General features: G+C 51.6%; 19 non-coding genes across 19 annotated transcripts; all 19 read left to right on the top strand.

Moving 5' to 3' along the window:
- The first annotated feature begins 808 nt into the window (after positions 1 to 808).
- On the top strand, positions 809 to 880 carry trnap-ugg (transfer RNA proline (anticodon UGG)). Its single transcript has one exon. It is a non-coding gene; the product is annotated as a tRNA-Pro (tRNA).
- Positions 881 to 3,445: 2,565 nt separating this feature from the next.
- Positions 3,446 to 3,517, top strand: trnap-ugg (transfer RNA proline (anticodon UGG)). The gene has a single exon. It is a non-coding gene; the product is annotated as a tRNA-Pro (tRNA).
- A 1,235-nt stretch (positions 3,518 to 4,752) lies between these two features.
- On the top strand, positions 4,753 to 4,824 carry trnap-ugg (transfer RNA proline (anticodon UGG)). The gene has a single exon. It is a non-coding gene; the product is annotated as a tRNA-Pro (tRNA).
- A 1,180-nt stretch (positions 4,825 to 6,004) lies between these two features.
- trnap-ugg (transfer RNA proline (anticodon UGG)) lies at positions 6,005 to 6,076 on the top strand. The gene has a single exon. It is a non-coding gene; the product is annotated as a tRNA-Pro (tRNA).
- Positions 6,077 to 7,323: 1,247 nt separating this feature from the next.
- trnap-ugg (transfer RNA proline (anticodon UGG)) lies at positions 7,324 to 7,395 on the top strand. The gene has a single exon. It is a non-coding gene; the product is annotated as a tRNA-Pro (tRNA).
- A 1,224-nt stretch (positions 7,396 to 8,619) lies between these two features.
- Positions 8,620 to 8,691, top strand: trnap-ugg (transfer RNA proline (anticodon UGG)). The gene has a single exon. It is a non-coding gene; the product is annotated as a tRNA-Pro (tRNA).
- Positions 8,692 to 9,939: 1,248 nt separating this feature from the next.
- Positions 9,940 to 10,011, top strand: trnap-ugg (transfer RNA proline (anticodon UGG)). The gene has a single exon. It is a non-coding gene; the product is annotated as a tRNA-Pro (tRNA).
- Positions 10,012 to 11,259: 1,248 nt separating this feature from the next.
- On the top strand, positions 11,260 to 11,331 carry trnap-ugg (transfer RNA proline (anticodon UGG)). Its single transcript has one exon. It is a non-coding gene; the product is annotated as a tRNA-Pro (tRNA).
- Positions 11,332 to 12,576: 1,245 nt separating this feature from the next.
- Positions 12,577 to 12,648, top strand: trnap-ugg (transfer RNA proline (anticodon UGG)). Its single transcript has one exon. It is a non-coding gene; the product is annotated as a tRNA-Pro (tRNA).
- A 2,543-nt stretch (positions 12,649 to 15,191) lies between these two features.
- On the top strand, positions 15,192 to 15,263 carry trnap-agg (transfer RNA proline (anticodon AGG)). Its single transcript has one exon. It is a non-coding gene; the product is annotated as a tRNA-Pro (tRNA).
- Positions 15,264 to 16,443: 1,180 nt separating this feature from the next.
- On the top strand, positions 16,444 to 16,515 carry trnap-ugg (transfer RNA proline (anticodon UGG)). The gene has a single exon. It is a non-coding gene; the product is annotated as a tRNA-Pro (tRNA).
- Positions 16,516 to 17,762: 1,247 nt separating this feature from the next.
- trnap-ugg (transfer RNA proline (anticodon UGG)) lies at positions 17,763 to 17,834 on the top strand. Its single transcript has one exon. It is a non-coding gene; the product is annotated as a tRNA-Pro (tRNA).
- Positions 17,835 to 19,080: 1,246 nt separating this feature from the next.
- trnap-ugg (transfer RNA proline (anticodon UGG)) lies at positions 19,081 to 19,152 on the top strand. Its single transcript has one exon. It is a non-coding gene; the product is annotated as a tRNA-Pro (tRNA).
- Positions 19,153 to 20,398: 1,246 nt separating this feature from the next.
- Positions 20,399 to 20,470, top strand: trnap-ugg (transfer RNA proline (anticodon UGG)). Its single transcript has one exon. It is a non-coding gene; the product is annotated as a tRNA-Pro (tRNA).
- Positions 20,471 to 21,717: 1,247 nt separating this feature from the next.
- On the top strand, positions 21,718 to 21,789 carry trnap-ugg (transfer RNA proline (anticodon UGG)). The gene has a single exon. It is a non-coding gene; the product is annotated as a tRNA-Pro (tRNA).
- Positions 21,790 to 23,035: 1,246 nt separating this feature from the next.
- trnap-ugg (transfer RNA proline (anticodon UGG)) lies at positions 23,036 to 23,107 on the top strand. The gene has a single exon. It is a non-coding gene; the product is annotated as a tRNA-Pro (tRNA).
- A 1,246-nt stretch (positions 23,108 to 24,353) lies between these two features.
- trnap-ugg (transfer RNA proline (anticodon UGG)) lies at positions 24,354 to 24,425 on the top strand. Its single transcript has one exon. It is a non-coding gene; the product is annotated as a tRNA-Pro (tRNA).
- A 1,246-nt stretch (positions 24,426 to 25,671) lies between these two features.
- On the top strand, positions 25,672 to 25,743 carry trnap-ugg (transfer RNA proline (anticodon UGG)). The gene has a single exon. It is a non-coding gene; the product is annotated as a tRNA-Pro (tRNA).
- A 1,248-nt stretch (positions 25,744 to 26,991) lies between these two features.
- Positions 26,992 to 27,063, top strand: trnap-ugg (transfer RNA proline (anticodon UGG)). The gene has a single exon. It is a non-coding gene; the product is annotated as a tRNA-Pro (tRNA).
- Positions 27,064 to 27,381: the final 318 nt, after the last annotated feature.

The raw sequence follows: 27,381 nt of genomic DNA on the forward strand, positions 1-27,381 counted from the left end.
CTGGGTTGGTACACCCCTCTTTAGACAACCTGGTGAGCCCAAGCTCCCCCGGGATCACCATATTGGTGCCGAAGACGCTGCGGACCCCCGATCAACACAGCCCACTGCTGTGCAGAACTCCCGAGCGCAAGCGGTCCCTCGGTCTCAGCCTCCCGGCAGCTGGGATTACAGGCGTGCGCCACCACGCCCGGCGAGAAGCAGCCTCGCTCTTTTTCTCATCTTCGTGTGCTGTGAGCCAAGTCCAGGGGACAGCTCGGTGTTTGAAACGCTAGGATCTCAGGCTGGCAGGTGGCTGCCCCGAAAAATGCGGAAAAAACTGCTGAAAAATGCTTCGTCCTGTCCTGTTGTCGAGCTCGTCCAAAAAGCACCAGCTGGCGGTATTGCTCTCGTAGACTTTCTAGAACGCACGCATTACATCCGTTCTTCTTTGCTTTGACATCACTTGAGCTGAAATGCAAAAAAAGTCACGACACCCGCTCTTCCAGCACTTGGTTCAGGCCCCTCGCTTAAAGTTACGGCGGGCTGTCCTAGAGAGAAGTCGGCGGAGCACGGAGATTTTTCACGAGAAGAAACAGAATTCCACAGTGAAACGATTGCAAGTACTGTACATTACGACATTAAGATGTCTTCTTCCTTTTGAGATTTAAACCACTTTTGGGGGAAATATCATTACGCTGAAGAGTGCGAAATGGGTCGCAAATGTGAATAAACGAAGGCGACTTTCATCCTTTGGAAAACCGTTAACATCTGTCCCTCTCCTTTTTTTTACAACGAGTTCTGGCAAACAGCCAGCACCCCCTCTGCGAATGGCTCGTTGATCTAGGGGTATGATTCTCGCTTTGGGTGCGAGAGGTCCCGGGTTCAAATCCCGGACGAGCCCGTTTTGTGCTCTGACTCGTGCGTAAGAGAGAGGCTTTCCCACTTGTGCTCTGCCCACGCAAAGCGAACTGCTTCACCGCCGTTCTCGTGTTGCAAGACGCCAGGAAGGCAGGCATTTTACCCGTCCATCCTTGCTTTGACAACACTTGAGCGGATGTCATACGCTCACAATGACAATGTATTAAAGGGTTCAGAGCAGAAGAAAAAAACTACAAAGGAAAAACTAACGACCCACGCAAACAAAAGAAAATCAAAGAGACTAAACAAAAGCAACAAACTTGACTGTAACACCCCGGACACAGATGAAGATTCCCTCCTTCCAAAGTTGTGGCAAAAGACCGCGTCCCACTCTGTTGCCCGGGCTGCACGACAGCTGCTGCTCACAGGAGCTGTCCCAGCACGCATCAGCACGGGGGCTTTCACCTGCTCCGTTTCCGACCTGGGTTGGTACACCCCTCTTTAGACAACCTGGTGAGCCCAAGCTCCCCCGGGATCACCATATTGGTGCCGAAGACGCTGCGGACCCCCGATCAACACAGCCCACTGCTGTGCAGAACTCCCGAGCGCAAGCGGTCCCTCGGTCTCAGCCTCCCGGCAGCTGGGATTACAGGCGTGCGCCACCACGCCCGGCGAGAAGCAGCCTCGCTCTTTTTCTCATCTTCGTGTGCTGTGAGCCAAGTCCAGGGGACAGCTCGGTGTTTGAAACGCTAGGATCTCAGGCTGGCAGGTGGCTGCCCCGAAAAATGCGGAAAAAACTGCTGAAAAATGCTTCGTCCTGTCCTGTTGTCGAGCTCGTCCAAAAAGCACCAGCTGGCGGTATTGCTCTCGTAGACTTTCTAGAACGCACGCATTACATCCGTTCTTCTTTGCTTTGACATCACTTGAGCTGAAATGCAAAAAAAGTCACGACACCCGCTCTTCCAGCACTTGGTTCAGGCCCCTCGCTTAAAGTTACGGCGGGCTGTCCTAGAGAGAAGTCGGCGGAGCACGGAGATTTTTCACGAGAAGAAACAGAATTCCACAGTGAAACGATTGCAAGTACTGTACATTACGACATTAAGATGTCTTCTTCCTTTTGAGATTTAAACCATTTTTTGGGGGAAATATCATTACGCTGAAGAGTGCGAAATGGGTCGCAAATGTGAATAAACGAAGGCGACTTTCATCCTTTGGAAAACCGTTAACATCTGTCCCTCTCCTTTTTTTTACAACGAGTTCTGGCAAACAGCCAGCACCCCCTCTGCGAATGGCTCGTAGGTCTAGGGGTATGATTCTCGCTTTGGGTGCGAGAGGTCCCGGGTCCAAATCCCGGACGAGCCCGTTTTGTGCTCTGACTAGTGCGTAAGAGAGAGGCTTTCCCACTTGTGCTCTGCCCACGCAAAGCGATCTGCTTCACCGCCGTTCTTGTGTTGCAGGACGCCAGGAAGGCAGGCATTTTACCCGTCCATCCTTGCTTTGACAACACTTGAGCGGATGTCATACGCTCACAATGACAATGTATTAAAGGGTTCAGAGCAGAAGAAAAAAACTACAAAGGAAAAACTAACGACCCACGCAAACAAAAGAAAATCAAAGAGACTAAACAAAAGCAACAAACTTGACTGTAACACCCCGGACACAGATGAAGATTCCCTCCTTCCAAAGTTGTGGCAAAAGACCGCGTCCCACTCTGTTGCCCGGGCTGCACGACAGCTGCTGCTCACAGGAGCTGTCCCAGCACGCATCAGCACGGGGGCTTTCACCTGCTCCGTTTCCGACCTGGGTTGGTACACCCCTCTTTAGACAACCTGGTGAGCCCAAGCTCCCCCGGGATCACCATATTGGTGCCGAAGACGCTGCGGACCCCCGATCAACACAGTCCACTGCTGTGCAGAACTCCCGAGCGCAAGCGGTCCCTCGGTCTCAGCCTCCCGGCAGCTGGGATTACAGGCGTGCGCCACCACGCCCGGCGAGAAGCAGTCTCGCTCTTTTTCTCATCTTCGTGTGCTGTGAGCCAAGTCCAGGGGACAGCTCGGTGTTTGAAACGCTAGGATCTCAGGCTGGCAGGTGGCTGCCCCGAAAAATGCGGAAAAAACTGCTGAAAAATGCTTCGTCCTGTCCTGTTGTCGAGCTCGTCCAAAAAGCACCAGCTGGCGGTATTGCTCTCGTAGACTTTCTAGAACGCACGCATTACATCCGTTCTTCTTTGCTTTGACATCACTTGAGCTGAAATGCAAAAAAAGTCACGACACCCGCTCTTCCAGCACTTGGTTCAGGCCCCTCGCTTAAAGTTACAGCGGGCTGTCCTAGAGAGAAGTCGGCGGAGCACGGAGATTTTTCACGAGAAGAAACAGAATTCCACAGTGAAACGATTGCAAGTACTGTACATTACGACATTAAGATGTCTTCTTCCTTTTGAGATTTAAACCACTTTTGGGGGAAATATCATTACGCTGAAGAGTGCGAAATGGGTCGCAAATGTGAATAAACGAAGGCGACTTTCATCCTTTGGAAAACCGTTAACATCTGTCCCTCTCCTTTTTTTTACAACGAGTTCTGGCAAACAGCCAGCACCCCCTCTGCGAATGGCTCGTTGGTCTAGGGGTATGATTCTCGCTTTGGGTGCGAGAGGTCCCGGGTTCAAATCCCGGACGAGCCCGTTTTGTGCTCTGACTCGTGCGTAAGAGAGAGGCTTTCCCACTTGTTCTCTGCCCACGCAAAGCGAACTGCTTCACCGCCGTTCTCGTGTTGCAGGACGCCAGGAAGGCAGGCATTTTACCCGTCCATCCTTGCTTTGACAACACTTGGGCTGATGTCATACAATTCAAAGACAATGTATTAAAGGATTCAGAGCAGAAGAAAAAAACTACAAAGGAAAAACTAACGACCCACGCAAACAAAAGAAAATCAAAGAAACTAAACAAAAGCAACAAACTTGACTGTAACACCCCGGACACAGATGAAGATTCCCTCCTTCCAAAGTTGTGGCAAAAGACCGCGTCCCACTCTGTTGCCCGGGCTGCACGACAGCTGCTGCTCACAGGAGCTGTCCCAGCACGCGGGCTTTCACCTGCTCCGTTTCCGACCTGGGTTGGTATACCCCTCTTTAGACAACCTGGTGAGCCCAAGCTCCCCCGGGATCACCATATTGGTGCCGAAGACGCTGCGGACCCCCGATCAACACAGCCCACTGCTGTGCAGAACTCCCGAGCGCAAGCGGTCCCTCGGTCTCAGCCTCCCGGTAGCTTGGATTACAGGCGTGCGCCACCACGCCTGGCGAGAAGCAGCCTCGCTCTTTTTCTCATCTTCGTGTGCTGTGAGCCAAGTCCAGGGAACAGCTCGGTGTTTGAAACGCTGGGATCTCAGGCTGGCAGGTGGCTGCCCCGAAAAATGCGGAAAAAACTGCTGAAAAATGCTTCGTCCTGTCCTGTTGTCGAGCTCGTCCAAAAAGCACCAGCTGGCGGTATTGCTCTCGTAGACTTTCTAGAACGCACGCATTACATCCGTTCTTCTTTGCTTTGACATCACTTGAGCTGAAATGCAAAAAAAGTCACGACACCCGCTCTTCCAGCACTTGGTTCAGGCCCCTCGCTTAAAGTTACGGCGGGCTGTCCTAGAGAGAAGTCGGCGGAGCACGGAGATTTTTCACGAGAAGAAACAGAATTCCACAGTGAAACGATTGCAAGTACTGTACATTACGACATTAAGATGTCTTCTTCCTTTTGAGATTTAAACCACTTTTGGGGGAAATATCATTACGCTGAAGAGTGCGAAATGGGTCGCAAATGTGAATAAACGATGGCGACATTCATCCTTTGGAAAACCGTTCACATCTGTCCCTCTCCTTTTTTTTACAACGAGTTCTGGCAAACAGCCAGCACCCCCTCTGCGAATGGCTCGTTGGTCTAGGGGTATGATTCTCGCTTTGGGTGCGAGAGGTCCCGGGTTCAAATCCCGGACGAGCCCGTTTTGTGCTCTGACTCGTGCGTAAGAGAGAGGCTTTCCCACTTGTCCTCTGCCCACGCAAAGCGAACTGCTTCACCGCCGTTCTCGTGTTGCAGGACGCCAGGAAGGCAGGCATTTTACCCGTCCATCCTTGCTTTGACAACACTTGAGCGGATGTCATACGCTCACAATGACAATGTATTAAAGGGTTCAGAGCAGAAGAAAAAAACTACAAAGGAAAAACTAACGACCCACGCAAACAAAAGAAAATCAAAGAGACTAAACAAAAGCAACAAACTTGACTGTAACACCCCGGACACAGATGAAGATTCCCTCCTTCCAAAGTTGTGGCAAAAGACCGCGTCCCACTCTGTTGCCCGGGCTGCACGACAGCTGCTGCTCACAGGAGCTGTCCCAGCACGCATCAGCACGGGGGCTTTCACCTGCTCCGTTTCCGACCTGGGTTGGTACTGCGGACCCCCGATCAACACAGCCCACTGCTGTGCAGAACTCCCGAGCGCAAGCGGTCCCTCGGTCTCAGCCTCCCGGTAGCTTGGATTACAGGCGTGCGCCACCACGCCAGGCGAGAAGCAGCCTCGCTCTTTTTCTCATCTTCGTGTGCTGTGAGCCAAGTCCAGGGGACAGCTCGGTGTTTGAAACGCTAGGATCTCAGGCTGGCAGGTGGCTGCCCCGAAAAATGCGGAAAAAACTGCTGAAAAATGCTTCGTCCTGTCCTGTTGTCGAGCTCGTCCAAAAAGCACCAGCTGGCGGTATTGCTCTCGTAGACTTTCTAGAACGCACGCATTACATCCGTTCTTCTTTGCTTTGACATCACTTGAGCTGAAATGCAAAAAAAGTCACGACACCCGCTCTTCCAGCACTTGGTTCAGGCCCCTCGCTTAAAGTTACGGCGGGCTGTCCTAGAGAGAAGTCGGCGGAGCACGGAGATTTTTCACGAGAAGAAACAGAATTCCACAGTGAAACGATTGCAAGTACTGTACATTACGACATTAAGATGTCTTCTTCCTTTTGAGATTTAAACCACTTTTGGGGGAAATATAATTACGCTGAAGAGTGCGAAATGGGTCGCAAATGTGAATAAACGAAGGCGACTTTCATCCTTTGGAAAACCGTTCACATCTGTCCCTCTCCTTTTTTTTACAACGAGTTCTGGCAAACAGCCAGCACCCCCTCTGCGAATGGCTCGTTGGTCTAGGGGTATGATTCTCGCTTTGGGTGCGAGAGGTCCCGGGTTCAAATCCCGGACGGGCCCGTTTTGTGCTCTGACTCGTGCGTAAGAGAGAGGCTTTCCCACTTGTGCTCTGCCCACGCAAAGCGAACTGCTTCACCGCCGTTCTCGTGTTGCAGGACGCCAGGAAGGCAGGCATTTTACCCGTCCATCCTTGCTTTGACAACACTTGAGCGGATGTCATACGCTCACAATGACAATGTATTAAAGGGTTCAGAGCAGAAGAAAAAAACTACAAAGGAAAAACTAACGACCCACGCAAACAAAAGAAAATCAAAGAGACTAAACAAAAGCAACAAACTTGACTGTAACACCCCGGACACAGATGAAGATTCCCTCCTTCCAAAGTTGTGGCAAAAGACCGCGTCCCACTCTGTTGCCCGGGCTGCACGACAGCTGCTGCTCACAGGAGCTGTCCCAGCACGCATCAGCACGGGGGCTTTCACCTGCTCCGTTTCCGACCTGGGTTGGTACACCCCTCTTTAGACAACCTGGTGAGCCCAAGCTCCCCCGGGATCACCATATTGGTGCCGAAGACGCTGCGGACCCCCGATCAACACAGCCCACTGCTGTGCAGAACTCCCGAGCGCAAGCGGTCCCTCGGTCTCAGCCTCCCGGCAGCTTGGATTACAGGCGTGCGCCACCACGCCCGGCGAGACGCAGCCTCGCTCTTTTTCTCATCTTCGTGTGCTGTGAGCCAAGTCCAGGGGACAGCTCGGTGTTTGAAACGCTAGGATCTCAGGCTGGCAGGTGGCTGCCCCGAAAAATGCGGAAAAAACTGCTGAAAAATGCTTCGTCCTGTCCTGTTGTCGAGCTCGTCCAAAAAGCACCAGCTGGCGGTATTGCTCTCGTAGACTTTCTAGAACGCACGCATTACATCCGTTCTTCTTTGCTTTGACATCACTTGAGCTGAAATGCAAAAAAAGTCACGACACCCGCTCTTCCAGCACTTGGTTCAGGCCCCTCGCTTAAAGTTACGGCGGGCTGTCCTAGAGAGAAGTCGGCGGAGCACGGAGATTTTTCACGAGAAGAAACAGAATTCCACAGTGAAACGATTGCAAGTACTGTACATTACGACATTAAGATGTCTTCTTCCTTTTGAGATTTAAACCACTTTTGGGGGAAATATCATTACGCTGAAGAGTGCGAAATGGGTCGCAAATGTGAATAAACGAAGGCGACTTTCATCCTTTGGAAAACCGTTCACATCTGTCCCTCTCCTTTTTTTTTACAACGAGTTCTGGCAAACAGCCAGCACCCCCTCTGCGAATGGCTCGTTGGTCTAGGGGTATGATTCTCGCTTTGGGTGCGAGAGGTCCCGGGTTCAAATCCCGGACGAGCCAGTTTTGTGCTCTGACTCGTGCGTAAGAGAGAGGCTTTCCCACTTGTCCTCTGCCCACGCAAAGCGAACTGCTTCACCACCGTTCTCGTGTTGCAGGACGCCAGGAAGGCAGGCATTTTACCCGTCCATCCTTGCTTTGACAACACTTGAGCGGATGTCATACGCTCACAATGACAATGTATTAAAGGGTTCAGAGCAGAAGAAAAAAACTACAAAGGAAAAACTAACGACCCACGCAAACAAAAGAAAATCAAAGAGACTAAACAAAAGCAACAAACTTGACTGTAACACCCCGGACACAGATGAAGATTCCCCCCTTCCAAAGTTGTGGCAAAAGACCGCGTCCCACTCTGTTGCCCGGGCTGCACGACAGCTGCTACTCACAGGAGCTGTCCCAGCACGCATCAGCACGGGGGCTTTCACCTGCTCCGTTTCCGACCTGGGTTGGTACACCCCTCTTTAGACAACCTGGTGAGCCCAAGCTCCCCCGGGATCACCATATTGGTGCCGAAGACGCTGCGGACCCCCGATCAACACAGCCCACTGCTGTGCAGAACTCCCGAGCGCAAGCGGTCCCTCGGTCTCAGCCTCCCGCCACCACGCCTGGCGAGAAGCAGCCTCGCTCTTTTTCTCATCTTCGTGTGCTGTGAGCCAAGTCCAGGGAACAGCTCGGTGTTTGAAACGCTAGGATCTCAGGCTGGCAGGTGGCTGCCCCGAAAAATGCGGAAAAAACTGCTGAAAAATGCTTCGTCCTGTCCTGTTGTCGAGCTCGTCCAAAAAGCACCAGCTGGCGGTATTGCTCTCGTAGACTTTCTAGAACGCACGCATTACATCCGTTCTTCTTTGCTTTGACATCACTTGAGCTGAAATGCAAAAAAAGTCACGACACCCGCTCTTCCAGCACTTGGTTCAGGCCCCTCGCTTAAAGTTACGGCGGGCTGTCCTAGAGAGAAGTCGGCGGAGCACGGAGATTTTTCACGAGAAGAAACAGAATTCCACAGTGAAACGATTGCAAGTACTGTACATTACGACATTAAGATGTCTTCTTCCTTTTGAGATTTAAACCACTTTTGGGGGAAATATCATTACGCTGAAGAGTGCGAAATGGGTCGCAAATGTGAATAAACGAAGGCGACTTTCATCCTTTGGAAAACCGTTCACATCTGTCCCTCTCCTTTTTTTTTACAACGAGTTCTGGCAAACAGCCAGCACCCCCTCTGCGAATGGCTCGTTGATCTAGGGGTATGATTCTCGCTTTGGGTGTGAGAGGTCCCGGGTTCAAATCCCGGACGAGCCCGTTTTGTGCTCTGACTCGTGCGTAAGAGAGAGGCTTTCCCACTTGTGCTCTGCCCACGCAAAGCGAACTGCTTCACCGCCGTTCTCGTGTTGCAGGACGCCAGGAAGGCAGGCATTTTACCCGTCCATCCTTGCTTTGACAACACTTGAGCGGATGTCATACGCTCACAATGACAATGTATTAAAGGGTTCAGAGCAGAAGAAAAAAACTACAAAGGAAAAACTAACAACCCACGCAAACAAAACAAAATCAAAGAGACTAAACAAAAGCAACAAACTTGACTGTAACACCCCGGACACAGATGAAGATTCCCTCCTTCCAAAGTTGTGGCAAAAGACCGCGTCCCACTCTGTTGCCCGGGCTGCACGACAGCTGCTGCTCACAGGAGCTGTCCCAGCACGCATCAGCACGGGGGCTTTCACCTGCTCCGTTTCCGACCTGGGTTGGTACACCCCTCTTTAGACAACCTGGTGAGCCCAAGCTCCCCCGGGATCACCATATTGGTGCCGAAGACGCTGCGGACCCCCGATCAACACAGCCCACTGCTGTGCAGAACTCCCGAGCGCAAGCGGTCCCTCGGTCTCAGCCTCCCGGTAGCTTGGATTACAGGCGTGCGCCACCACGCCTGGCGAGAAGCAGCCTCGCTCTTTTTCTCATCTTCGTGTGCTGTGAGCCAAGTCCAGGGAACAGCTCGGTGTTTGAAACGCTAGGATCTCAGGCTGGCAGGTGGCTGCCCCGAAAAATGCGGAAAAAAACTGCTGAAAAATGCTTCGTCCTGTCCTGTTGTCGAGCTCGTCCAAAAAGCACCAGCTGGCGGTATTGCTCTCGTAGACTTTCTAGAACGCACGCATTACATCCGTTCTTCTTTGCTTTGACATCACTTGAGCTGAAATGCAAAAAAAGTCACGACACCCTCTCTTCCAGCACTTGGTTCAGGCTCCTCGCTTAAAGTTACGGCGGGCTGTCCTAGAGAGAAGTCGGCGGAGCACGGAGATTTTTCACGAGAAGAAACAGAATTCCACAGTGAAACGATTGCAAGTACTGTACATTACGACATTAAGATGTCTTCTTCCTTTTGAGATTTAAACCACTTTTGGGGGAAATATCATTACGCTGAAGAGTGCGAAATGGGTCGCAAATGTGAATAAACGAAGGCGACTTTCATCCTTTGGAAAACCGTTCACATCTGTCCCTCTCCTTTTTTTTTACAACGAGTTCTGGCAAACAGCCAGCACCCCCTCTGCGAATGGCTCGTTGGTCTAGGGGTATGATTCTCGCTTTGGGTGCGAGAGGTCCCGGGTTCAAATCCCGGACGAGCCCGTTTTGTGCTCTGACTCGTGCGTAAGAGAGAGGCTTTCCCACTTGTGCTCTGCCCACGCAAAGCGAACTGCTTCACCGCCGTTCTCGTGTTGCAAGACGCCAGGAAGGCAGGCATTTTACCCGTCCATCCTTGCTTTGACAACACTTGAGCGGATGTCATACGCTCACAATGACAATGTATTAAAGGGTTCAGAGCAGAAGAAAAAAACTACAAAGGAAAAACTAACGACCCACGCAAACAAAAGAAAATCAAAGAGACTAAACAAAAGCAACAAACTTGACTGTAACACCCCGGACACAGATGAAGATTCCCTCCTTCCAAAGTTGTGGCAAAAGACCGCGTCCCACTCTGTTGCCCGGGCTGCACGACAGCTGCTGCTCACAGGAGCTGTCCCAGCACGCATCAGCACGGGGGCTTTCACCTGCTCCGTTTCCGACCTGGGTTGGTACACCCCTCTTTAGACAACCTGGTGAGCCCAAGCTCCCCCGGGATCACCATATTGGTGCCGAAGACGCTGCGGACCCCCGATCAACACAGCCCACTGCTGTGCAGAACTCCCGAGCGCAAGCGGTCCCTCGGTCTCAGCCTCCCGGTAGCTTGGATTACAGGCGTGCGCCACCACGCCTGGCGAGAAGCAGCCTCGCTCTTTTTCTCATCTTCGTGTGCTGTGAGCCAAGTCCAGGGAACAGCTCGGTGTTTGAAACGCTAGGATCTCAGGCTGGCAGGTGGCTGCCCCGAAAAATGCGGAAAAAAACTGCTGAAAAATGCTTCGTCCTGTCCTGTTGTCGAGCTCGTCCAAAAAGCACCAGCTGGCGGTATTGCTCTCGTAGACTTTCTAGAACGCACGCATTACATCCGTTCTTCTTTGCTTTGACATCACTTGAGCTGAAATGCAAAAAAAGTCACGACACCCTCTCTTCCAGCACTTGGTTCAGGCTCCTCGCTTAAAGTTACGGCGGGCTGTCCTAGAGAGAAGTCAGCGGAGCACGGAGATTTTTCACGAGAAGAAACAGAATTCCACAGTGAAACGATTGCAAGTACTGTACATTACGACATTAAGATGTCTTCTTCCTTTTGAGATTTAAACCACTTTTGGGGGAAATATCATTACGCTGAAGAGTGCGAAATGGGTCGCAAATGTGAATAAACGAAGGCGACTTTCATCCTTTGGAAAACCGTTCACATCTGTCCCTCTCCTTTTTTTTTACAACGAGTTCTGGCAAACAGCCAGCACCCCCTCCGCGAATGGCTCGTTGGTCTAGGGGTATGATTCTCGCTTTGGGTGTGAGAGGTCCCGGGTTCAAATCCCGGACGAGCCCGTTTTGTGCTCTGACTCGTGCGTAAGAGAGAGGCTTTCCCACTTGTGCTCTGCCCACGCAAAGCGATCTGCTTCACCTCCGTTCTCGTGTTGCAGGACGCCAGGAAGGCAGGCATTTTACCCGTCCATCCTTGCTTTGACAACACTTGGGCTGATGTCATACAATTCAAAGACAATGGATTAAAGGGTTCAGAGCAGATGAAAAAAACTACAAAGGAAAAACTAACGACCCACGCAAACAAAAGAAAATCAAAGAGACTAAACAAAAGCAACAAACTTGACTGTAACACCCCGGACACAGATGAAGATTCCCTCCTTCCAAAGTTGTGGCAAAAGACCGCGTCCCACTCTGTTGCCCGGGCTGCACGACAGCTGCTGCTCACAGGAGCTGTCCCAGCACGCATCAGCACGGGGGCTTTCACCTGCTCCGTTTCCGACCTGGGTTGGTACACCCCTCTTTAGACAACCTGGTGAGCCCAAGCTCCCCCGGGATCACCATATTGGTGCCGAAGACGCTGCGGACCCCCGATCAACACAGCCCACTGCTGTGCAGAACTCCCGAGCGCAAGCGGTCCCTCGGTCTCAGCCTCCCGGCAGCTGGGATTACAGGCGTGCGCCACCACGCCCGGCGAGAAGCAGCCTCGCTCTTTTTCTCATCTTCGTGTGCTGTGAGCCAAGTCCAGGGGACAGCTCGGTGTTTGAAACGCTAGGATCTCAGGCTGGCAGGTGGCTGCCCCGAAAAATGCGGAAAAATCTGCTGAAAAATGCTTCGTCCTGTCCTGTTGTCGAGCTCGTCCAAAAAGCACCAGCTGGCGGTATTGCTCTCGTAGACTTTCTAGAACGCACGCATTACATCCGTTCTTCTTTGCTTTGACATCACTTGAGCTGAAATGCAAAAAAAGTCACGACACCCGCTCTTCCAGCACTTGGTTCAGGCCCCTCGCTTAAAGTTACGGCGGGCTGTCCTAGAGAGAAGTCGGCGGAGCACGGAGATTTTTCACGAGAAGAAACAGAATTCCACAGTGAAACGATTGCAAGTACTGTACATTACGACATTAAGATGTCTTCTTCCTTTTGAGATTTAAACCACTTTTGGGGGAAATATCATTACGCTGAAGAGTGCGAAATGGGTCGCAAATGTGAATAAACGAAGGCGACTTTCATCCTTTGGAAAACCGTTAACATCTGTCCCTCTCCTTTTTTTTACAACGAGTTCTGGCAAACAGCCAGCACCCCCTCTGCGAATGGCTCGTTGGTCTAGGGGTATGATTCTCGCTTTGGGTGCGAGAGGTCCCGGGTTCAAATCCCGGACGAGCTCGTTTTGTGCTCTGACTCGTGCGTAAGAGAGAGGCTTTCCCACTTGTGCTCTGCCCACGCAAAGCGATCTGCTTCACCGCCGTTCTCGTGTTGCAGGACGCCAGGAAGGCAGGCATTTTACCCGTCCATCCTTGCTTTGACAACACTTGAGCGGATGTCATACGCTCACAATGACAATGTATTAAAGGGTTCAGAGCAGAAGAAAAAAACTACAAAGGAAAAACTAACGACCCACGCAAACAAAAGAAAATCAAAGAGACTAAACAAAAGCAACAAACTTGACTGTAACACCCCGGACACAGATGAAGATTCCCTCCTTCCAAAGTTGTGGCAAAAGACCGCGTCCCACTCTGTTGCCCGGGCTGCACGACAGCTGCTGCTCACAGGAGCTGTCCCAGCACGCATCAGCACGGGGGCTTTCACCTGCTCCGTTTCCGACCTGGGTTGGTACACCCCTCTTTAGACAACCTGGTGAGCCCAAGCTCCTCCGGGATCACCATATTGGTGCCGAAGACGCTGCGGAACCCCGATCAACACAGCCCACTGCTGTGCAGAACTCCCGAGCGCAAGCGGTCCCTCGGTCTCAGCCTCCCGGTAGCTTGGATTACAGGCGTGCGCCACCACGCCTGGCGAGAAGCAGCCTCGCTCTTTTTCTCATCTTCGTGTGCTGTGAGCCAAGTCCAGGGGACAGCTCGGTGTTTGAAACGCTAGGATCTCAGGCTGGCAGGTGGCTGCCCCGAAAAATGCCGAAAAAACTGCTGAAAAATGCTTCGTCCTGTCCTGTTGTCGAGCTCGTCCAAAAAGCACCAGCTGGCGGTATTGCTCTCGTAGACTTTCTAGAACGCACGCATTACATCCGTTCTTCTTTGCTTTGACATCACTTGAGCTGAAATGCAAAAAAAGTCACGACACCCGCTCTTCCAGCACTTGGTTCAGGCCCCTCGCTTAAAGTTACGGCGGGCTGTCCTAGAGAGAAGTCGGCGGAGCACGGAGATTTTTCACGAGAAGAAACAGAATTCCACAGTGAAACGATTGCAAGTACTGTACATTACGACATTAAGATGTCTTCTTCCTTTTGAGATTTAAACCACTTTTGGGGGAAATATCATTACGCTGAAGAGTGCGAAATGGGTCGCAAATGTGAATAAACGAAGGCGACTTTCATCCTTTGGAAAACCGTTAACATCTGTCCCTCTCCTTTTTTTTACAACGAGTTCTGGCAAACAGCCAGCACCCCCTCTGCGAATGGCTCGTTGGTCTAGGGGTATGATTCTCGCTTTGGGTGCGGGTTCAAATCCCGGACGAGCCCGTTTTGTGCTCTGACTCGTGCGTAAGAGAGAGGCTTTCCCACTTGTTCTCTGCCCACGCAAAGCGAACTGCTTCACCGCCGTTCTCGTGTTGCAGGACGCCAGGAAGGCAGGCATTTTACCCGTCCATCCTTGCTTTGACAACACTTGGGCTGATGTCATACAATTCAAAGACAATGTATTAAAGGATTCAGAGCAGAAGAAAAAAACTACAAAGGAAAAACTAACGACCCACGCAAACAAAAGAAAATCAAAGAAACTAAACAAAAGCAACAAACTTGACTGTAACACCCCGGACACAGATGAAGATTCCCTCCTTCCAAAGTTGTGGCAAAAGACCGCGTCCCACTCTGTTGCCCGGGCTGCACGACAGCTGCTGCTCACAGGAGCTGTCCCAGCACGCGGGCTTTCACCTGCTCCGTTTCCGACCTGGGTTGGTATACCCCTCTTTAGACAACCTGGTGAGCCCAAGCTCCCCCGGGATCACCATATTGGTGCCGAAGACGCTGCGGACCCCCGCTCAACACAGCCCACTGCTGTGCAGAACTCCCGAGCGCAAGCGGTCCCTCGGTCTCAGCCTCCCGGTAGCTTGGATTACAGGCGTGCGCCACCACGCCTGGCGAGAAGCAGCCTCGCTCTTTTTCTCATCTTCGTGTGCTGTGAGCCAAGTCCAGGGAACAGCTCGGTGTTTGAAACGCTGGGATCTCAGGCTGGCAGGTGGCTGCCCCGAAAAATGCGGAAAAAACTGCTGAAAAATGCTTCGTCCTGTCCTGTTGTCGAGCTCGTCCAAAAAGCACCAGCTGGCGGTATTGCTCTCGTAGACTTTCTAGAACGCACGCATTACATCCGTTCTTCTTTGCTTTGACATCACTTGAGCTGAAATGCAAAAAAAGTCACGACACCCGCTCTTCCAGCACTTGGTTCAGGCCCCTCGCTTAAAGTTACGGCGGGCTGTCCTAGAGAGAAGTCGGCGGAGCACGGAGATTTTTCACGAGAAGAAACAGAATTCCACAGTGAAACGATTGCAAGTACTGTACATTACGACATTAAGATGTCTTCTTCCTTTTGAGATTTAAACCACTTTTGGGGGAAATATCATTACGCTGAAGAGTGCGAAATGGGTCGCAAATGTGAATAAACGATGGCGACATTCATCCTTTGGAAAACCGTTCACATCTGTCCCTCTCCTTTTTTTTACAACGAGTTCTGGCAAACAGCCAGCACCCCCTCTGCGAATGGCTCGTTGGTCTAGGGGTATGATTCTCGCTTAGGGTGCGAGAGGTCCCGGGTTCAAATCCCGGACGAGCCCGTTTTGTGCTCTGACTCGTGCGTAAGAGAGAGGCTTTCCCACTTGTGCTCTGCCCACGCAAAGCGATCTGCTTCACCGCCGTTCTCGTGTTGCAGGACGCCAGGAAGGCAGGCATTTTACCCGTCCATCCTTGCTTTGACAACACTTGAGCGGATGTCATACGCTCACAATGACAATGTATTAAAGGGTTCAGAGCAGAAGAAAAAAACTACAAAGGAAAAACTAACGACCCACGCAAACAAAAGAAAATCAAAGAGACTAAACAAAAGCAACAAACTTGACTGTAACACCCCGGACACAGATGAAGATTCCCTCCTTCCAAAGTTGTGGCAAAAGACCGCGTCCCACTCTGTTGCCCGGGCTGCACGACAGCTGCTGCTCACAGGAGCTGTCCCAGCACGCATCAGCACGGGGGCTTTCACCTGCTCCGTTTCCGACCTGGGTTGGTACTGCGGACCCCCGATCAACACAGCCCACTGCTGTGCAGAACTCCCGAGCGCAAGCGGTCCCTCGGTCTCAGCCTCCCGGTAGCTTGGATTACAGGCGTGCGCCACCACGCCAGGCGAGAAGCAGCCTCGCTCTTTTTCTCATCTTCGTGTGCTGGGAGCCAAGTCCAGGGGACAGCTCGGTGTTTGAAACGCTAGGATCTCAGGCTGGCAGGTGGCTGCCCCGAAAAATGCGGAAAAAACTGCTGAAAAATGCTTCGTCCTGTCCTGTTGTCGAGCTCGTCCAAAAAGCACCAGCTGGCGGTATTGCTCTCGTAGACTTTCTAGAACGCACGCATTACATCCGTTCTTCTTTGCTTTGACATCACTTGAGCTGAAATGCAAAAAAAGTCACGACACCCGCTCTTCCAGCACTTGGTTCAGGCCCCTCGCTTAAAGTTACGGCGGGCTGTCCTAGAGAGAAGTCGGCGGAGCACGGAGATTTTTCACGAGAAGAAACAGAATTCCACAGTGAAACGATTGCAAGTACTGTACATTACGACATTAAGATGTCTTCTTCCTTTTGAGATTTAAACCACTTTTGGGGGAAATATCATTACGCTGAAGAGTGCGAAATGGGTCGCAAATGTGAATAAACGAAGGCGACTTTCATCCTTTGGAAAACCGTTCACATCTGTCCCTCTCCTTTTTTTTACAACGAGTTCTGGCAAACAGCCAGCACCCCCTCTGCGAATGGCTCGTTGGTCTAGGGGTATGATTCTCGCTTTGGGTGCGAGAGGTCCCGGGTTCAAATCCCGGACGGGCCCGTTTTGTGCTCTGACTCGTGCGTAAGAGAGAGGCTTTCCCACTTGTTCTCTGCCCACGCAAAGCGAACTGCTTCACCGCCGTTCTTGTGTTGCAGGACGCCAGGAAGGCAGGCATTTTACCCGTCCATCCTTGCTTTGACAACACTTGAGCGGATGTCATACGCTCACAATGACAATGTATTAAAGGGTTCAGAGCAGAAGAAAAAAACTACAAAGGAAAAACTAACGACCCACGCAAACAAAAGAAAATCAAAGAGACTAAACAAAAGCAACAAACTTGACTGTAACACCCCGGACACAGATGAAGATTCCCTCCTTCCAAAGTTGTGGCAAAAGACCGCGTCCCACTCTGTTGCCCGGGCTGCACGACAGCTGCTGCTCACAGGAGCTGTCCCAGCACGCATCAGCACGGGGGCTTTCACCTGCTCCGTTTCCGACCTGGGTTGGTACACCCCTCTTTAGACAACCTGGTGAGCCCAAGCTCCCCCGGGATCACCATATTGGTGCCGAAGACGCTGCGGACCCCCGATCAACACAGCCCACTGCTGTGCAGAACTCCCGAGCGCAAGCGGTCCCTCGGTCTCAGCCTCCCGGCAGCTTGGATTACAGGCGTGCGCCACCACGCCCGGCGAGACGCAGCCTCGCTCTTTTTCTCATCTTCGTGTGCTGTGAGCCAAGTCCAGGGGACAGCTCGGTGTTTGAAACGCTAGGATCTCAGGCTGGCAGGTGGCTGCCCCGAAAAATGCGGAAAAAACTGCTGAAAAATGCTTCGTCCTGTCCTGTTGTCGAGCTCGTCCAAAAAGCACCAGCTGGCGGTATTGCTCTCGTAGACTTTCTAGAACGCACGCATTACATCCGTTCTTCTTTGCTTTGACATCACTTGAGCTGAAATGCAAAAAAAGTCACGACACCCGCTCTTCCAGCACTTGGTTCAGGCCCCTCGCTTAAAGTTACGGCGGGCTGTCCTAGAGAGAAGTCGGCGGAGCACGGAGATTTTTCACGAGAAGAAACAGAATTCCACAGTGAAACGATTGCAAGTACTGTACATTACGACATTAAGATGTCTTCTTCCTTTTGAGATTTAAACCACTTTTGGGGGAAATATCATTACGCTGAAGAGTGCGAAATGGGTCGCAAATGTGAATAAACGAAGGCGACTTTCATCCTTTGGAAAACCGTTCACATCTGTCCCTCTCCTTTTTTTTTACAACGAGTTCTGGCAAACAGCCAGCACCCCCTCTGCGAATGGCTCGTTGGTCTAGGGGTATGATTCTCGCTTTGGGTGCGAGAGGTCCCGGGTTCAAATCCCGGACGAGCCAGTTTTGTGCTCTGACTCGTGCGTAAGAGAGAGGCTTTCCCACTTGTCCTCTGCCCACGCAAAGCGAACTGCTTCACCACCGTTCTCGTGTTGCAGGACGCCAGGAAGGCAGGCATTTTACCCGTCCATCCTTGCTTTGACAACACTTGAGCGGATGTCATACGCTCACAATGACAATGTATTAAAGGGTTCAGAGCAGAAGAAAAAAACTACAAAGGAAAAACTAACGACCCACGCAAACAAAAGAAAATCAAAGAGACTAAACAAAAGCAACAAACTTGACTGTAACACCCCGGACACAGATGAAGATTCCCTCCTTCCAAAGTTGTGGCAAAAGACCGCGTCCCACTCTGTTGCCCGGGCTGCACGACAGCTGCTACTCACAGGAGCTGTCCCAGCACGCATCAGCACGGGGGCTTTCACCTGCTCCGTTTCCGACCTGGGTTGGTACACCCCTCTTTAGACAACCTGGTGAGCCCAAGCTCCCCCGGGATCACCATATTGGTGCCGAAGACGCTGCGGACCCCCGATCAACACAGCCCACTGCTGTGCAGAACTCCCGAGCACAAGCGGTCCCTCGGTCTCAGCCTCCCGGTAGCTTGGATTACAGGCGTGCGCCACCACGCCTGGCGAGAAGCAGCCTCGCTCTTTTTCTCATCTTCGTGTGCTGTGAGCCAAGTCCAGGGAACAGCTCGGTGTTTGAAACGCTAGGATCTCAGGCTGGCAGGTGGCTGCCCCGAAAAATGCGGAAAAAACTGCTGAAAAATGCTTCGTCCTGTCCTGTTGTCGAGCTCGTCCAAAAAGCACCAGCTGGCGGTATTGCTCTCGTAGACTTTCTAGAACGCACGCATTACATCCGTTCTTCTTTGCTTTGACATCACTTGAGCTGAAATGCAAAAAAAGTCACGACACCCGCTCTTCCAGCACTTGGTTCAGGCCCCTCGCTTAAAGTTACGGCGGGCTGTCCTAGAGAGAAGTCGGCGGAGCACGGAGATTTTTCACGAGAAGAAACAGAATTCCACAGTGAAACGATTGCAAGTACTGTACATTACGACATTAAGATGTCTTCTTCCTTTTGAGATTTAAACCACTTTTGGGGGAAATATCATTACGCTGAAGAGTGCGAAATGGGTCGCAAATGTGAATAAACGAAGGCGACTTTCATCCTTTGGAAAACCGTTCACATCTGTCCCTCTCCTTTTTTTTACAACGAGTTCTGGCAAACAGCCAGCACCCCCTCTGCGAATGGCTCGTTGGTCTAGGGGTATGATTCTCGCTTTGGGTGTGAGAGGTCCCGGGTTCAAATCCCGGACGAGCCCGTTTTGTGCTCTGACTCGTGCGTAAGAGAGAGGCTTTCCCACTTGTGCTCTGCCCACGCAAAGCTAACTGCTTCACCGCCGTTCTCGTGTTGCAGGACGCCAGGAAGGCAGGCATTTTACCCGTCCATCCTTGCTTTGACAACACTTGAGCGGATGTCATACGCTCACAATGACAATGTATTAAAGGGTTCAGAGCAGAAGAAAAAAACTACAAAGGAAAAACTAACGACCCACGCAAACAAAAGAAAATCAAAGAGACTAAACAAAAGCAACAAACTTGACTGTAACACCCCGGACACAGATGAAGATTCCCTCCTTCCAAAGTTGTGGCAAAAGACCACGTCCCACTCTGTTGCCCGGGCTGCACGACAGCTGCTGCTCACAGGAGCTGTCCCAGCACGCATCAGCACGGGGGCTTTCACCTGCTCCGTTTCCGACCTGGGTTGGTACACCCCTCTTTAGACAACCTGGTGAGCCCAAGCTCCCCCGGGATCACCATATTGGTGCCGAAGACGCTGCGGACCCCCGATCAACACAGCCCACTGCTGTGCAGAACTCCCGAGCGCAAGCGGTCCCTCGGTCTCAGCCTCCCGGTAGCTTGGATTACAGGCGTGCGCCACCACGCCTGGCGAGAAGCAGCCTCGCTCTTTTTCTCATCTTCGTGTGCTGTGAGCCAAGTCCAGGGAACAGCTCGGTGTTTGAAACGCTAGGATCTCAGGCTGGCAGGTGGCTGCCCCGAAAAATGCGGAAAAAACTGCTGAAAAATGCTTCGTCCTGTCCTGTTGTCGAGCTCGTCCAAAAAGCACCAGCTGGCGGTATTGCTCTCGTAGACTTTCTAGAACGCACGCATTACATCCGTTCTTCTTTGCTTTGACATCACTTGAGCTGAAATGCAAAAAAAGTCACGACACCCGCTCTTCCAGCACTTGGTTCAGGCCCCTCGCTTAAAGTTACGGCGGGCTGTCCTAGAGAGAAGTCGGCGGAGCACGGAGATTTTTCACGAGAAGAAACAGAATTCCACAGTGAAACGATTGCAAGTACTGTACATTACGACATTAAGATGTCTTCTTCCTTTTGAGATTTAAACCACTTTTGGGGGAAATATCATTACGCTGAAGAGTGCGAAATGGGTCGCAAATGTGAATAAACGAAGGCGACTTTCATCCTTTGGAAAACCGTTCACATCTGTCCCTCTCCTTTTTTTTACAACGAGTTCTGGCAAACAGCCAGCACCCCCTCCGCGAATGGCTCGTTGGTCTAGGGGTATGATTCTCGCTTTGGTTGTGAGAGGTCCCGGGTTCAAATCCCGGACGAGCCCGTTTTGTGCTCTGACTCGTGCGTAAGAGAGAGGCTTTCCCACTTGTGCTCTGCCCACGCAAAGCGAACTGCTTCACCGCCGTTCTCGTGTTGCAGGACGCCAGGAAGGCAGGCATTTTACCCGTCCATCCTTGCTTTGACAACACTTGAGCGGATGTCATACGCTCACAATGACAATGTATTAAAGGGTTCAGAGCAGAAGAAAAAAACTACAAAGGAAAAACTAACGACCCACGCAAACAAAAGAAAATCAAAGAGACTAAACAAAAGCAACAAACTTGACTGTAACACCCCGGACACAGATGAAGATTCCCTCCTTCCAAAGTTGTGGCAAAAGACCGCGTCCCACTCTGTTGCCCGGGCTGCACGACAGCTGCTGCTCACAGGAGCTGTCCCAGCACGCATCAGCACGGGGGCTTTCACCTGCTCCGTTTCCGACCTGGGTTGGTACACCCCTCTTTAGACAACCTGGTGAGCCCAAGCTCCCCCGGGATCACCATATTGGTGCCGAAGACGCTGCGGACCCCCGATCAACACAGCCCACTGCTGTGCAGAACTCCCGAGCGCAAGCGGTCCCTCGGTCTCAGCCTACCGGCAGCTTGGATTACAGGCGTGCGCCACCACGCCCGGCGAGAAGCAGCCTCGCTCTTTTTCTCATCTTCGTGTGCTGTGAGCCAAGTCCAGGGGACAGCTCGGTGTTTGAAACGCTAGGATCTCAGGCTGGCAGGTGGCTGCCCCGAAAAATGCGGAAAAAACTGCTGAAAAATGCTTCGTCCTGTCCTGTTGTCGAGCTCGTCCAAAAAGCACCAGCTGGCGGTATTGCTCTCGTAGACTTTCTAGAACGCACGCATTACATCCGTTCTTCTTTGCTTTGACATCACTTGAGCTGAAATGCAAAAAAAGTCACGACACCCGCTCTTCCAGCACTTGGTTCAGGCCCCTCGCTTTAAGTTACGGCGGGCTGTCCTAGAGAAAAGTCGGCGGAGCACGGAGATTTTTCACGAGAAGAAACAGAATTCCACAGTGAAACGATAGCAAGTACTGTACATTACGACATTAAGATGTCTTCTTCCTTTTGAGATTTAAACCACTTTTGGGGGAAATATCATTACGCTGAAGAGTGCGAAATGGGTCGCAAATGTGAATAAACGAAGGCGACTTTCATCCTTTGGAAAACCGTTCACATCTGTCCCTCTCCTTTTTTTTTACAACGAGTTCTGGCAAACAGCCAGCACCCCCTCTGCGAATGGCTCGTTGGTCTAGGGGTATGATTCTCGCTTTGGGTGTGAGAGGTCCCGGGTTCAAATCCCGGACGAGCCCGTTTTGTGCTCTGACTCGTGCGTAAGAGAGAGGCTTTCCCACTTGTGCTCTGCCCACGCAAAGCGAACTGCTTCACCGCCGTTCTCGTGTTGCAGGACGCCAGGAAGGCAGGCATTTTACCCGTCCATCCTTGCTTTGACAACACTTGAGCGGATGTCATACGCTCACAATGACAATGTATTAAAGGGTTCAGAGCAGAAGAAAAAAACTACAAAGGAAAAACTAACGACCCACGCAAACAAAAGAAAATCAAAGAGACTAAACAAAAGCAACAAACTTGACTGTAACACCCCGGACACAGATGAAGATTCCCTCCTTCCAAAGTTGTGGCAAAAGACCGCGTCCCACTCTGTTGCCCAGGCTGCACGACAGCTGCTGCTCACAGGAGCTGTCCCAGCACGCATCAGCACGGGGGCTTTCACCTGCTCCGTTTCCGACCTGGGTTGGTACACCCCTCTTTAGACAACCTGGTGAGCCCAAGCTCCCCCGGGATCACCATATTGGTGCCAAAGACACTGCGGACCCCCGATCAACACAGCCCACTGCTGTGCAGAACTCCCGAGCGCAAGCGGTCCCTCGGTCTCAGCCTCCCGGTAGCTTGGATTACAGGCGTGCGCCACCACGCCTGGCGAGAAGCAGCCTCGCTCTTTTTCTCATCTTCGTGTGCTGTGAGCCAAGTCCAGGGAACAGCTCGGTGTTTGAAACGCTAGGATCTCAGGCTGGCAGGTGGCTGCCCCGAAAAATGCGGAAAAAACTGCTGAAAAATGCTTCGTCCTGTCCTGTTGTCGAGCTCGTCCAAAAAGCACCAGCTGGCGGTATTGCTCTCGTAGACTTTCTAGAACGCACGCATTACATCCGTTCTTCTTTGCTTTGACATCACTTGAGCTGAAATGCAAAAAAAGTCACGACACCCGCTCTTCCAGCACTTGGTTCAGGCCCCTCGCTTAAAGTTACGGCGGGCTGTCCTAGAGAGAAGTCGGCGGAGCACGGAGATTTTTCACGAGAAGAAACAGAATTCCACAGTGAAACGATTGCAAGTACTGTACATTACGACATTAAGATGTCTTCTTCCTTTTGAGATTTAAACCACTTTTGGGGGAAATATCATTACGCTGAAGAGTGCGAAATGGGTCGCAAATGTGAATAAACGAAGGCGACTTTCATCCTTTGGAAAACCGTTCACATCTGTCCCTCTCCTTTTTTTTACAACGAGTTCTGGCAAACAGCCAGCACCCCCTCTGCGAATGGCTCGTTGGTCTAGGGGTATGATTCTCGCTTTGGGTGTGAGAGGTCCCGGGTTCAAATCCCGGACGAGCCCGTTTTGTGCTCTGACTCGTGCGTAAGAGAGAGGCTTTCCCACTTGTGCTCTGCCCACGCAAAGCGAACTGCTTCACCGCCGTTCTCGTGTTGCAGGACGCCAGGAAGGCAGGCATTTTACCCGTCCATCCTTGCTTTGACAACACTTGAGCGGATGTCATACGCTCACAATGACAATGTATTAAAGGGTTCAGAGCAGAAGAAAAAAACTACAAAGGAAAAACTAACGACCCACGCAAACAAAAGAAAATCAAAGAGACTAAACAAAAGCAACAAACTTGACTGTAACACCCCGGACACAGATGAAGATTCCCTCCTTCCAAAGTTGTGGCAAAAGACCGCGTCCCACTCTGTTGCCCGGGCTGCACGACAGCTGCTGCTCACAGGAGCTGTCCCAGCACGCATCAGCACGGGGGCTTTCACCTGCTCCGTTTCCGACCTGGGTTGGTACACCCCTCTTTAGACAACCTGGTGAGCCCAAGCTCCCCCGGGATCACCATATTGGTGCCGAAGACGCTGCGGACCCCCGATCAACACAGCCCACTGCTGTGCAGAACTCCCGAGCGCAAGCGGTCCCTCGGTCTCAGCCTCCCGGTAGCTTGGATTACAGGCGTGCGCCACCACGCCTGGCGAGAAGCAGCCTCGCTCTTTTTCTCATCTTCGTGTGCTGTGAGCCAAGTCCAGGGGACAGCTCGGTGTTTGAAACGCTAGGATCTCAGGCTGGCAGGTGGCTGCCCCGAAAAATGCGGAAAAAACTGCTGAAAAATGCTTCGTCCTGTCCTGTTGTCGAGCTCGTCCAAAAAGCACCAGCTGGCGGTATTGCTCTCGTAGACTTTCTAGAACGCACGCATTACATCCGTTCTTCTTTGCTTTGACATCACTTGAGCTGAAATGCAAAAAAAGTCACGACACCCGCTCTTCCAGCACTTGGTTCAGGCCCCTCGCTTAAAGTTACGGCGGGCTGTCCAAGAGAGAAGTCGGCGGAGCACGGAGATTTTTCACGAGAAGAAACAGAATTCCACAGTGAAACGATTGCAAGTACTGTACATTACGACATTAAGATGTCTTCTTCCTTTTGAGATTTAAACCACTTTTGGGGGAAATATCATTACGCTGAAGAGTGCGAAATGGGTCGCAAATGTGAATAAACGAAGGCGACTTTCATCCTTTGGAAAACCGTTCACATCTGTCCCTCTCCTTTTTTTTACAACGAGTTCTGGCAAACAGCCAGCACCCCCTCTGCGAATGGCACGTTGGTCTAGGGGTATGATTCTCGCTTTGGGTGTGAGAGGTCCCGGGTTCAAATCCCGGACGAGCCCGTTTTGTGCTCTGACTCGTGCGTAAGAGAGAGGCTTTCCCACTTGTGCTCTGCCCACGCAAAGCGAACTGCTTCACCGCCGTTCTCGTGTTGCAGGACGCCAGGAAGGCAGGCATTTTACCCGTCCATCCTTGCTTTGACAACACTTGAGCGGATGTCATACGCTCACAATGACAATGTATTAAAGGGTTCAGAGCAGAAGAAAAAAACTACAAAGGAAAAACTAACGACCCACGCAAACAAAAGAAAATCAAAGAGACTAAACAAAAGCAACAAACTTGACTGTAACACCCCGGACACAGATGAAGATTCCCTCCTTCCAAAGTTGTGGCAAAAGACCGCGTCCCACTCTGTTGCCCGGGCTGCACGACAGCTGCTGCTCACAGGAGCTGTCCCAGCACGCATCAGCACGGGGGCTTTCACCTGCTCCGTTTCCGACCTGGGTTGGTACACCCCTCTTTAGACAACCTGGTGAGCCCAAGCTCCCCCGGGATCACCATATTGGTGCCGAAGACGCTGCGGACCCCCGATCAACACAGCCCACTGCTGTGCAGAACTCCCGAGCGCAAGCGGTCCCTCGGTCTCAGCCTCCCGGTAGCTTGGATTACAGGCGTGCGCCACCACGCCTGGCGAGAAGCAGCCTCGCTCTTTTTCTCATCTTCGTGTGCTGTGAGCCAAGTCCAGGGAACAGCTCGGTGTTTGAAACGCTAGGATCTCAGGCTGGCAGGTGGCTGCCCCGAAAAATGCGGAAAAAACTGCTGAAAAATGCTTCGTCCTGTCCTGTTGTCGAGCTCGTCCAAAAAGCACCAGCTGGCGGTATTGCTCTCGTAGACTTTCTAGAACGCACGCATTACATCCGTTCTTCTTTGCTTTGACATCACTTGAGCTGAAATGCAAAAAAAGTCACGACACCCGCTCTTCCAGCACTTGGTTCAGGCCCCTCGCTTAAAGTTACGGCGGGCTGTCCTAGAGAGAAGTCGGCGGAGCACGGAGATTTTTCACGAGAAGAAACAGAATTCCACAGTGAAACGATTGCAAGTACTGTACATTACGACATTAAGATGTCTTCTTCCTTTTGAGATTTAAACCACTTTTGGGGGAAATATCATTACGCTGAAGAGTGCGAAATGGGTCGCAAATGTGAATAAACGAAGGCGACTTTCATCCTTTGGAAAACCGTTCACATCTGTCCCTCTCCTTTTTTTTACAACGAGTTCTGGCAAACAGCCAGCACCCCCTCTGCGAATGGCTCGTTGGTCTAGGGGTATGATTCTCGCTTTGGGTGTGAGAGGTCCCGGGTTCAAATCCCGGACGAGCCCGTTTTGTGCTCTGACTCGTGCGTAAGAGAGAGGCTTTCCCACTTGTGCTCTGCCCACGCAAAGCGAACTGCTTCACCGCCGTTCTCGTGTTGCAGGACGCCAGGAAGGCAGGCATTTTACCCGTCCATCCTTGCTTTGACAACACTTGAGCGGATGTCATACGCTCACAATGACAATGTATTAAAGGGTTCAGAGCAGAAGAAAAAAACTACAAAGGAAAAACTAACGACCCACGCAAACAAAAGAAAATCAAAGAGACTAAACAAAAGCAACAAACTTGACTGTAACACCCCGGACACAGATGAAGATTCCCTCCTTCCAAAGTTGTGGCAAAAGACCGCGTCCCACTCTGTTGCCCGGGCTGCACGACAGCTGCTGCTCACAGGAGCTGTCCCAGCACGCATCAGCACGGGGGCTTTCACCTGCTCCGTTTCCGACCTGGGTTGGTACACCCCTCTTTAGACAACCTGGTGAGCCCAAGCTCCCCCGGGATCACCATATTGGTGCCGAAGACGCTGCGGACCCCCGATCAACACAGCCCACTGCTGTGCAGAACTCCCGAGCGCAAGCGGTCCCTCGGTCTCAGCCTCCCGGCAGCTTGGATTACAGGCGTGCGCCACCACGCCCGGCGAGAAGCAGCCTCGCTCTTTTTCTCATCTTCGTGTGCTGTGAGCCAAGTCCAGGGGACAGCTCGGTGTTTGAAACGCTAGGATCTCAGGCTGGCAGGTGGCTGCCCCGAAAAATGCGGAAAAAACTGCTGAAAAATGCTTCGTCCTGTCCTGTTGTCGAGCTCGTCCAAAAAGCACCAGCTGGCGGTATTGCTCTCGTAGACTTTCTAGAACGCACGCATTACATCCCTTCTTCTTTGCTTTGACATCACTTGAGCTGAAATGCAAAAAAAGTCACGACACCCGCTCTTCCAGCACTTGGTTCAGGCCCCTCGCTTAAAGTTACGGCGGGCTGTCCTAGAGAGAAGTCGGCGGAGCACGGAGATTTTTCACGAGAAGAAACAGAATTCCACAGTGAAACGATTGCAAGTACTGTACATTACGACATTAAGATGTCTTCTTCCTTTTGAGATTTAAACCACTTTTGGGGGAAATATCATTACGCTGAAGAGTGCGAAATGGGTCGCAAATGTGAATAAACGAAGGCGACTTTCATCCTTTGGAAAACCGTTCACATCTGTCCCTCTCTCCTTTTTTTTACAACGAGTTCTGGCAAACAGCCAGCACCCCCTCTGCGAATGGCTCGTTGGTCTAGGGGTATGATTCTCGCTTTGGGTGCGGGAGGTCCCGGGTTCAAATCCCGGACGAGCCCGTTTTGTGCTCTGACTCGTGCGTAAGAGAGAGGCTTTCCCACTTGTGCTCTGCCCACGCAAAGCGAACTGCTTCACCGCCGTTCTCGTGTTGCAGGACGCCAGGAAGGCAGGCATTTTACCCGTCCATCCTTGCTTTGACAACACTTGAGCGGATGTCATACGCTCACAATGACAATGTATTAAAGGGTTCAGAGCAGAAGAAAAAAACTACAAAGGAAAAACTAACGACCCACGCAAACAAAAGAAAATCAAAGAGACTAAACAAAAGCAACAAACTTGACTGTAACACCCCGGACACAGATGAAGATTCCCTCCTT

The sequence above is a fragment of the Lepisosteus oculatus genome, chromosome 4, assembly GCF_040954835.1.
Source record: "Lepisosteus oculatus isolate fLepOcu1 chromosome 4, fLepOcu1.hap2, whole genome shotgun sequence".
Classification (NCBI taxonomy): Eukaryota; Metazoa; Chordata; class Actinopteri; order Semionotiformes; family Lepisosteidae; genus Lepisosteus; species Lepisosteus oculatus.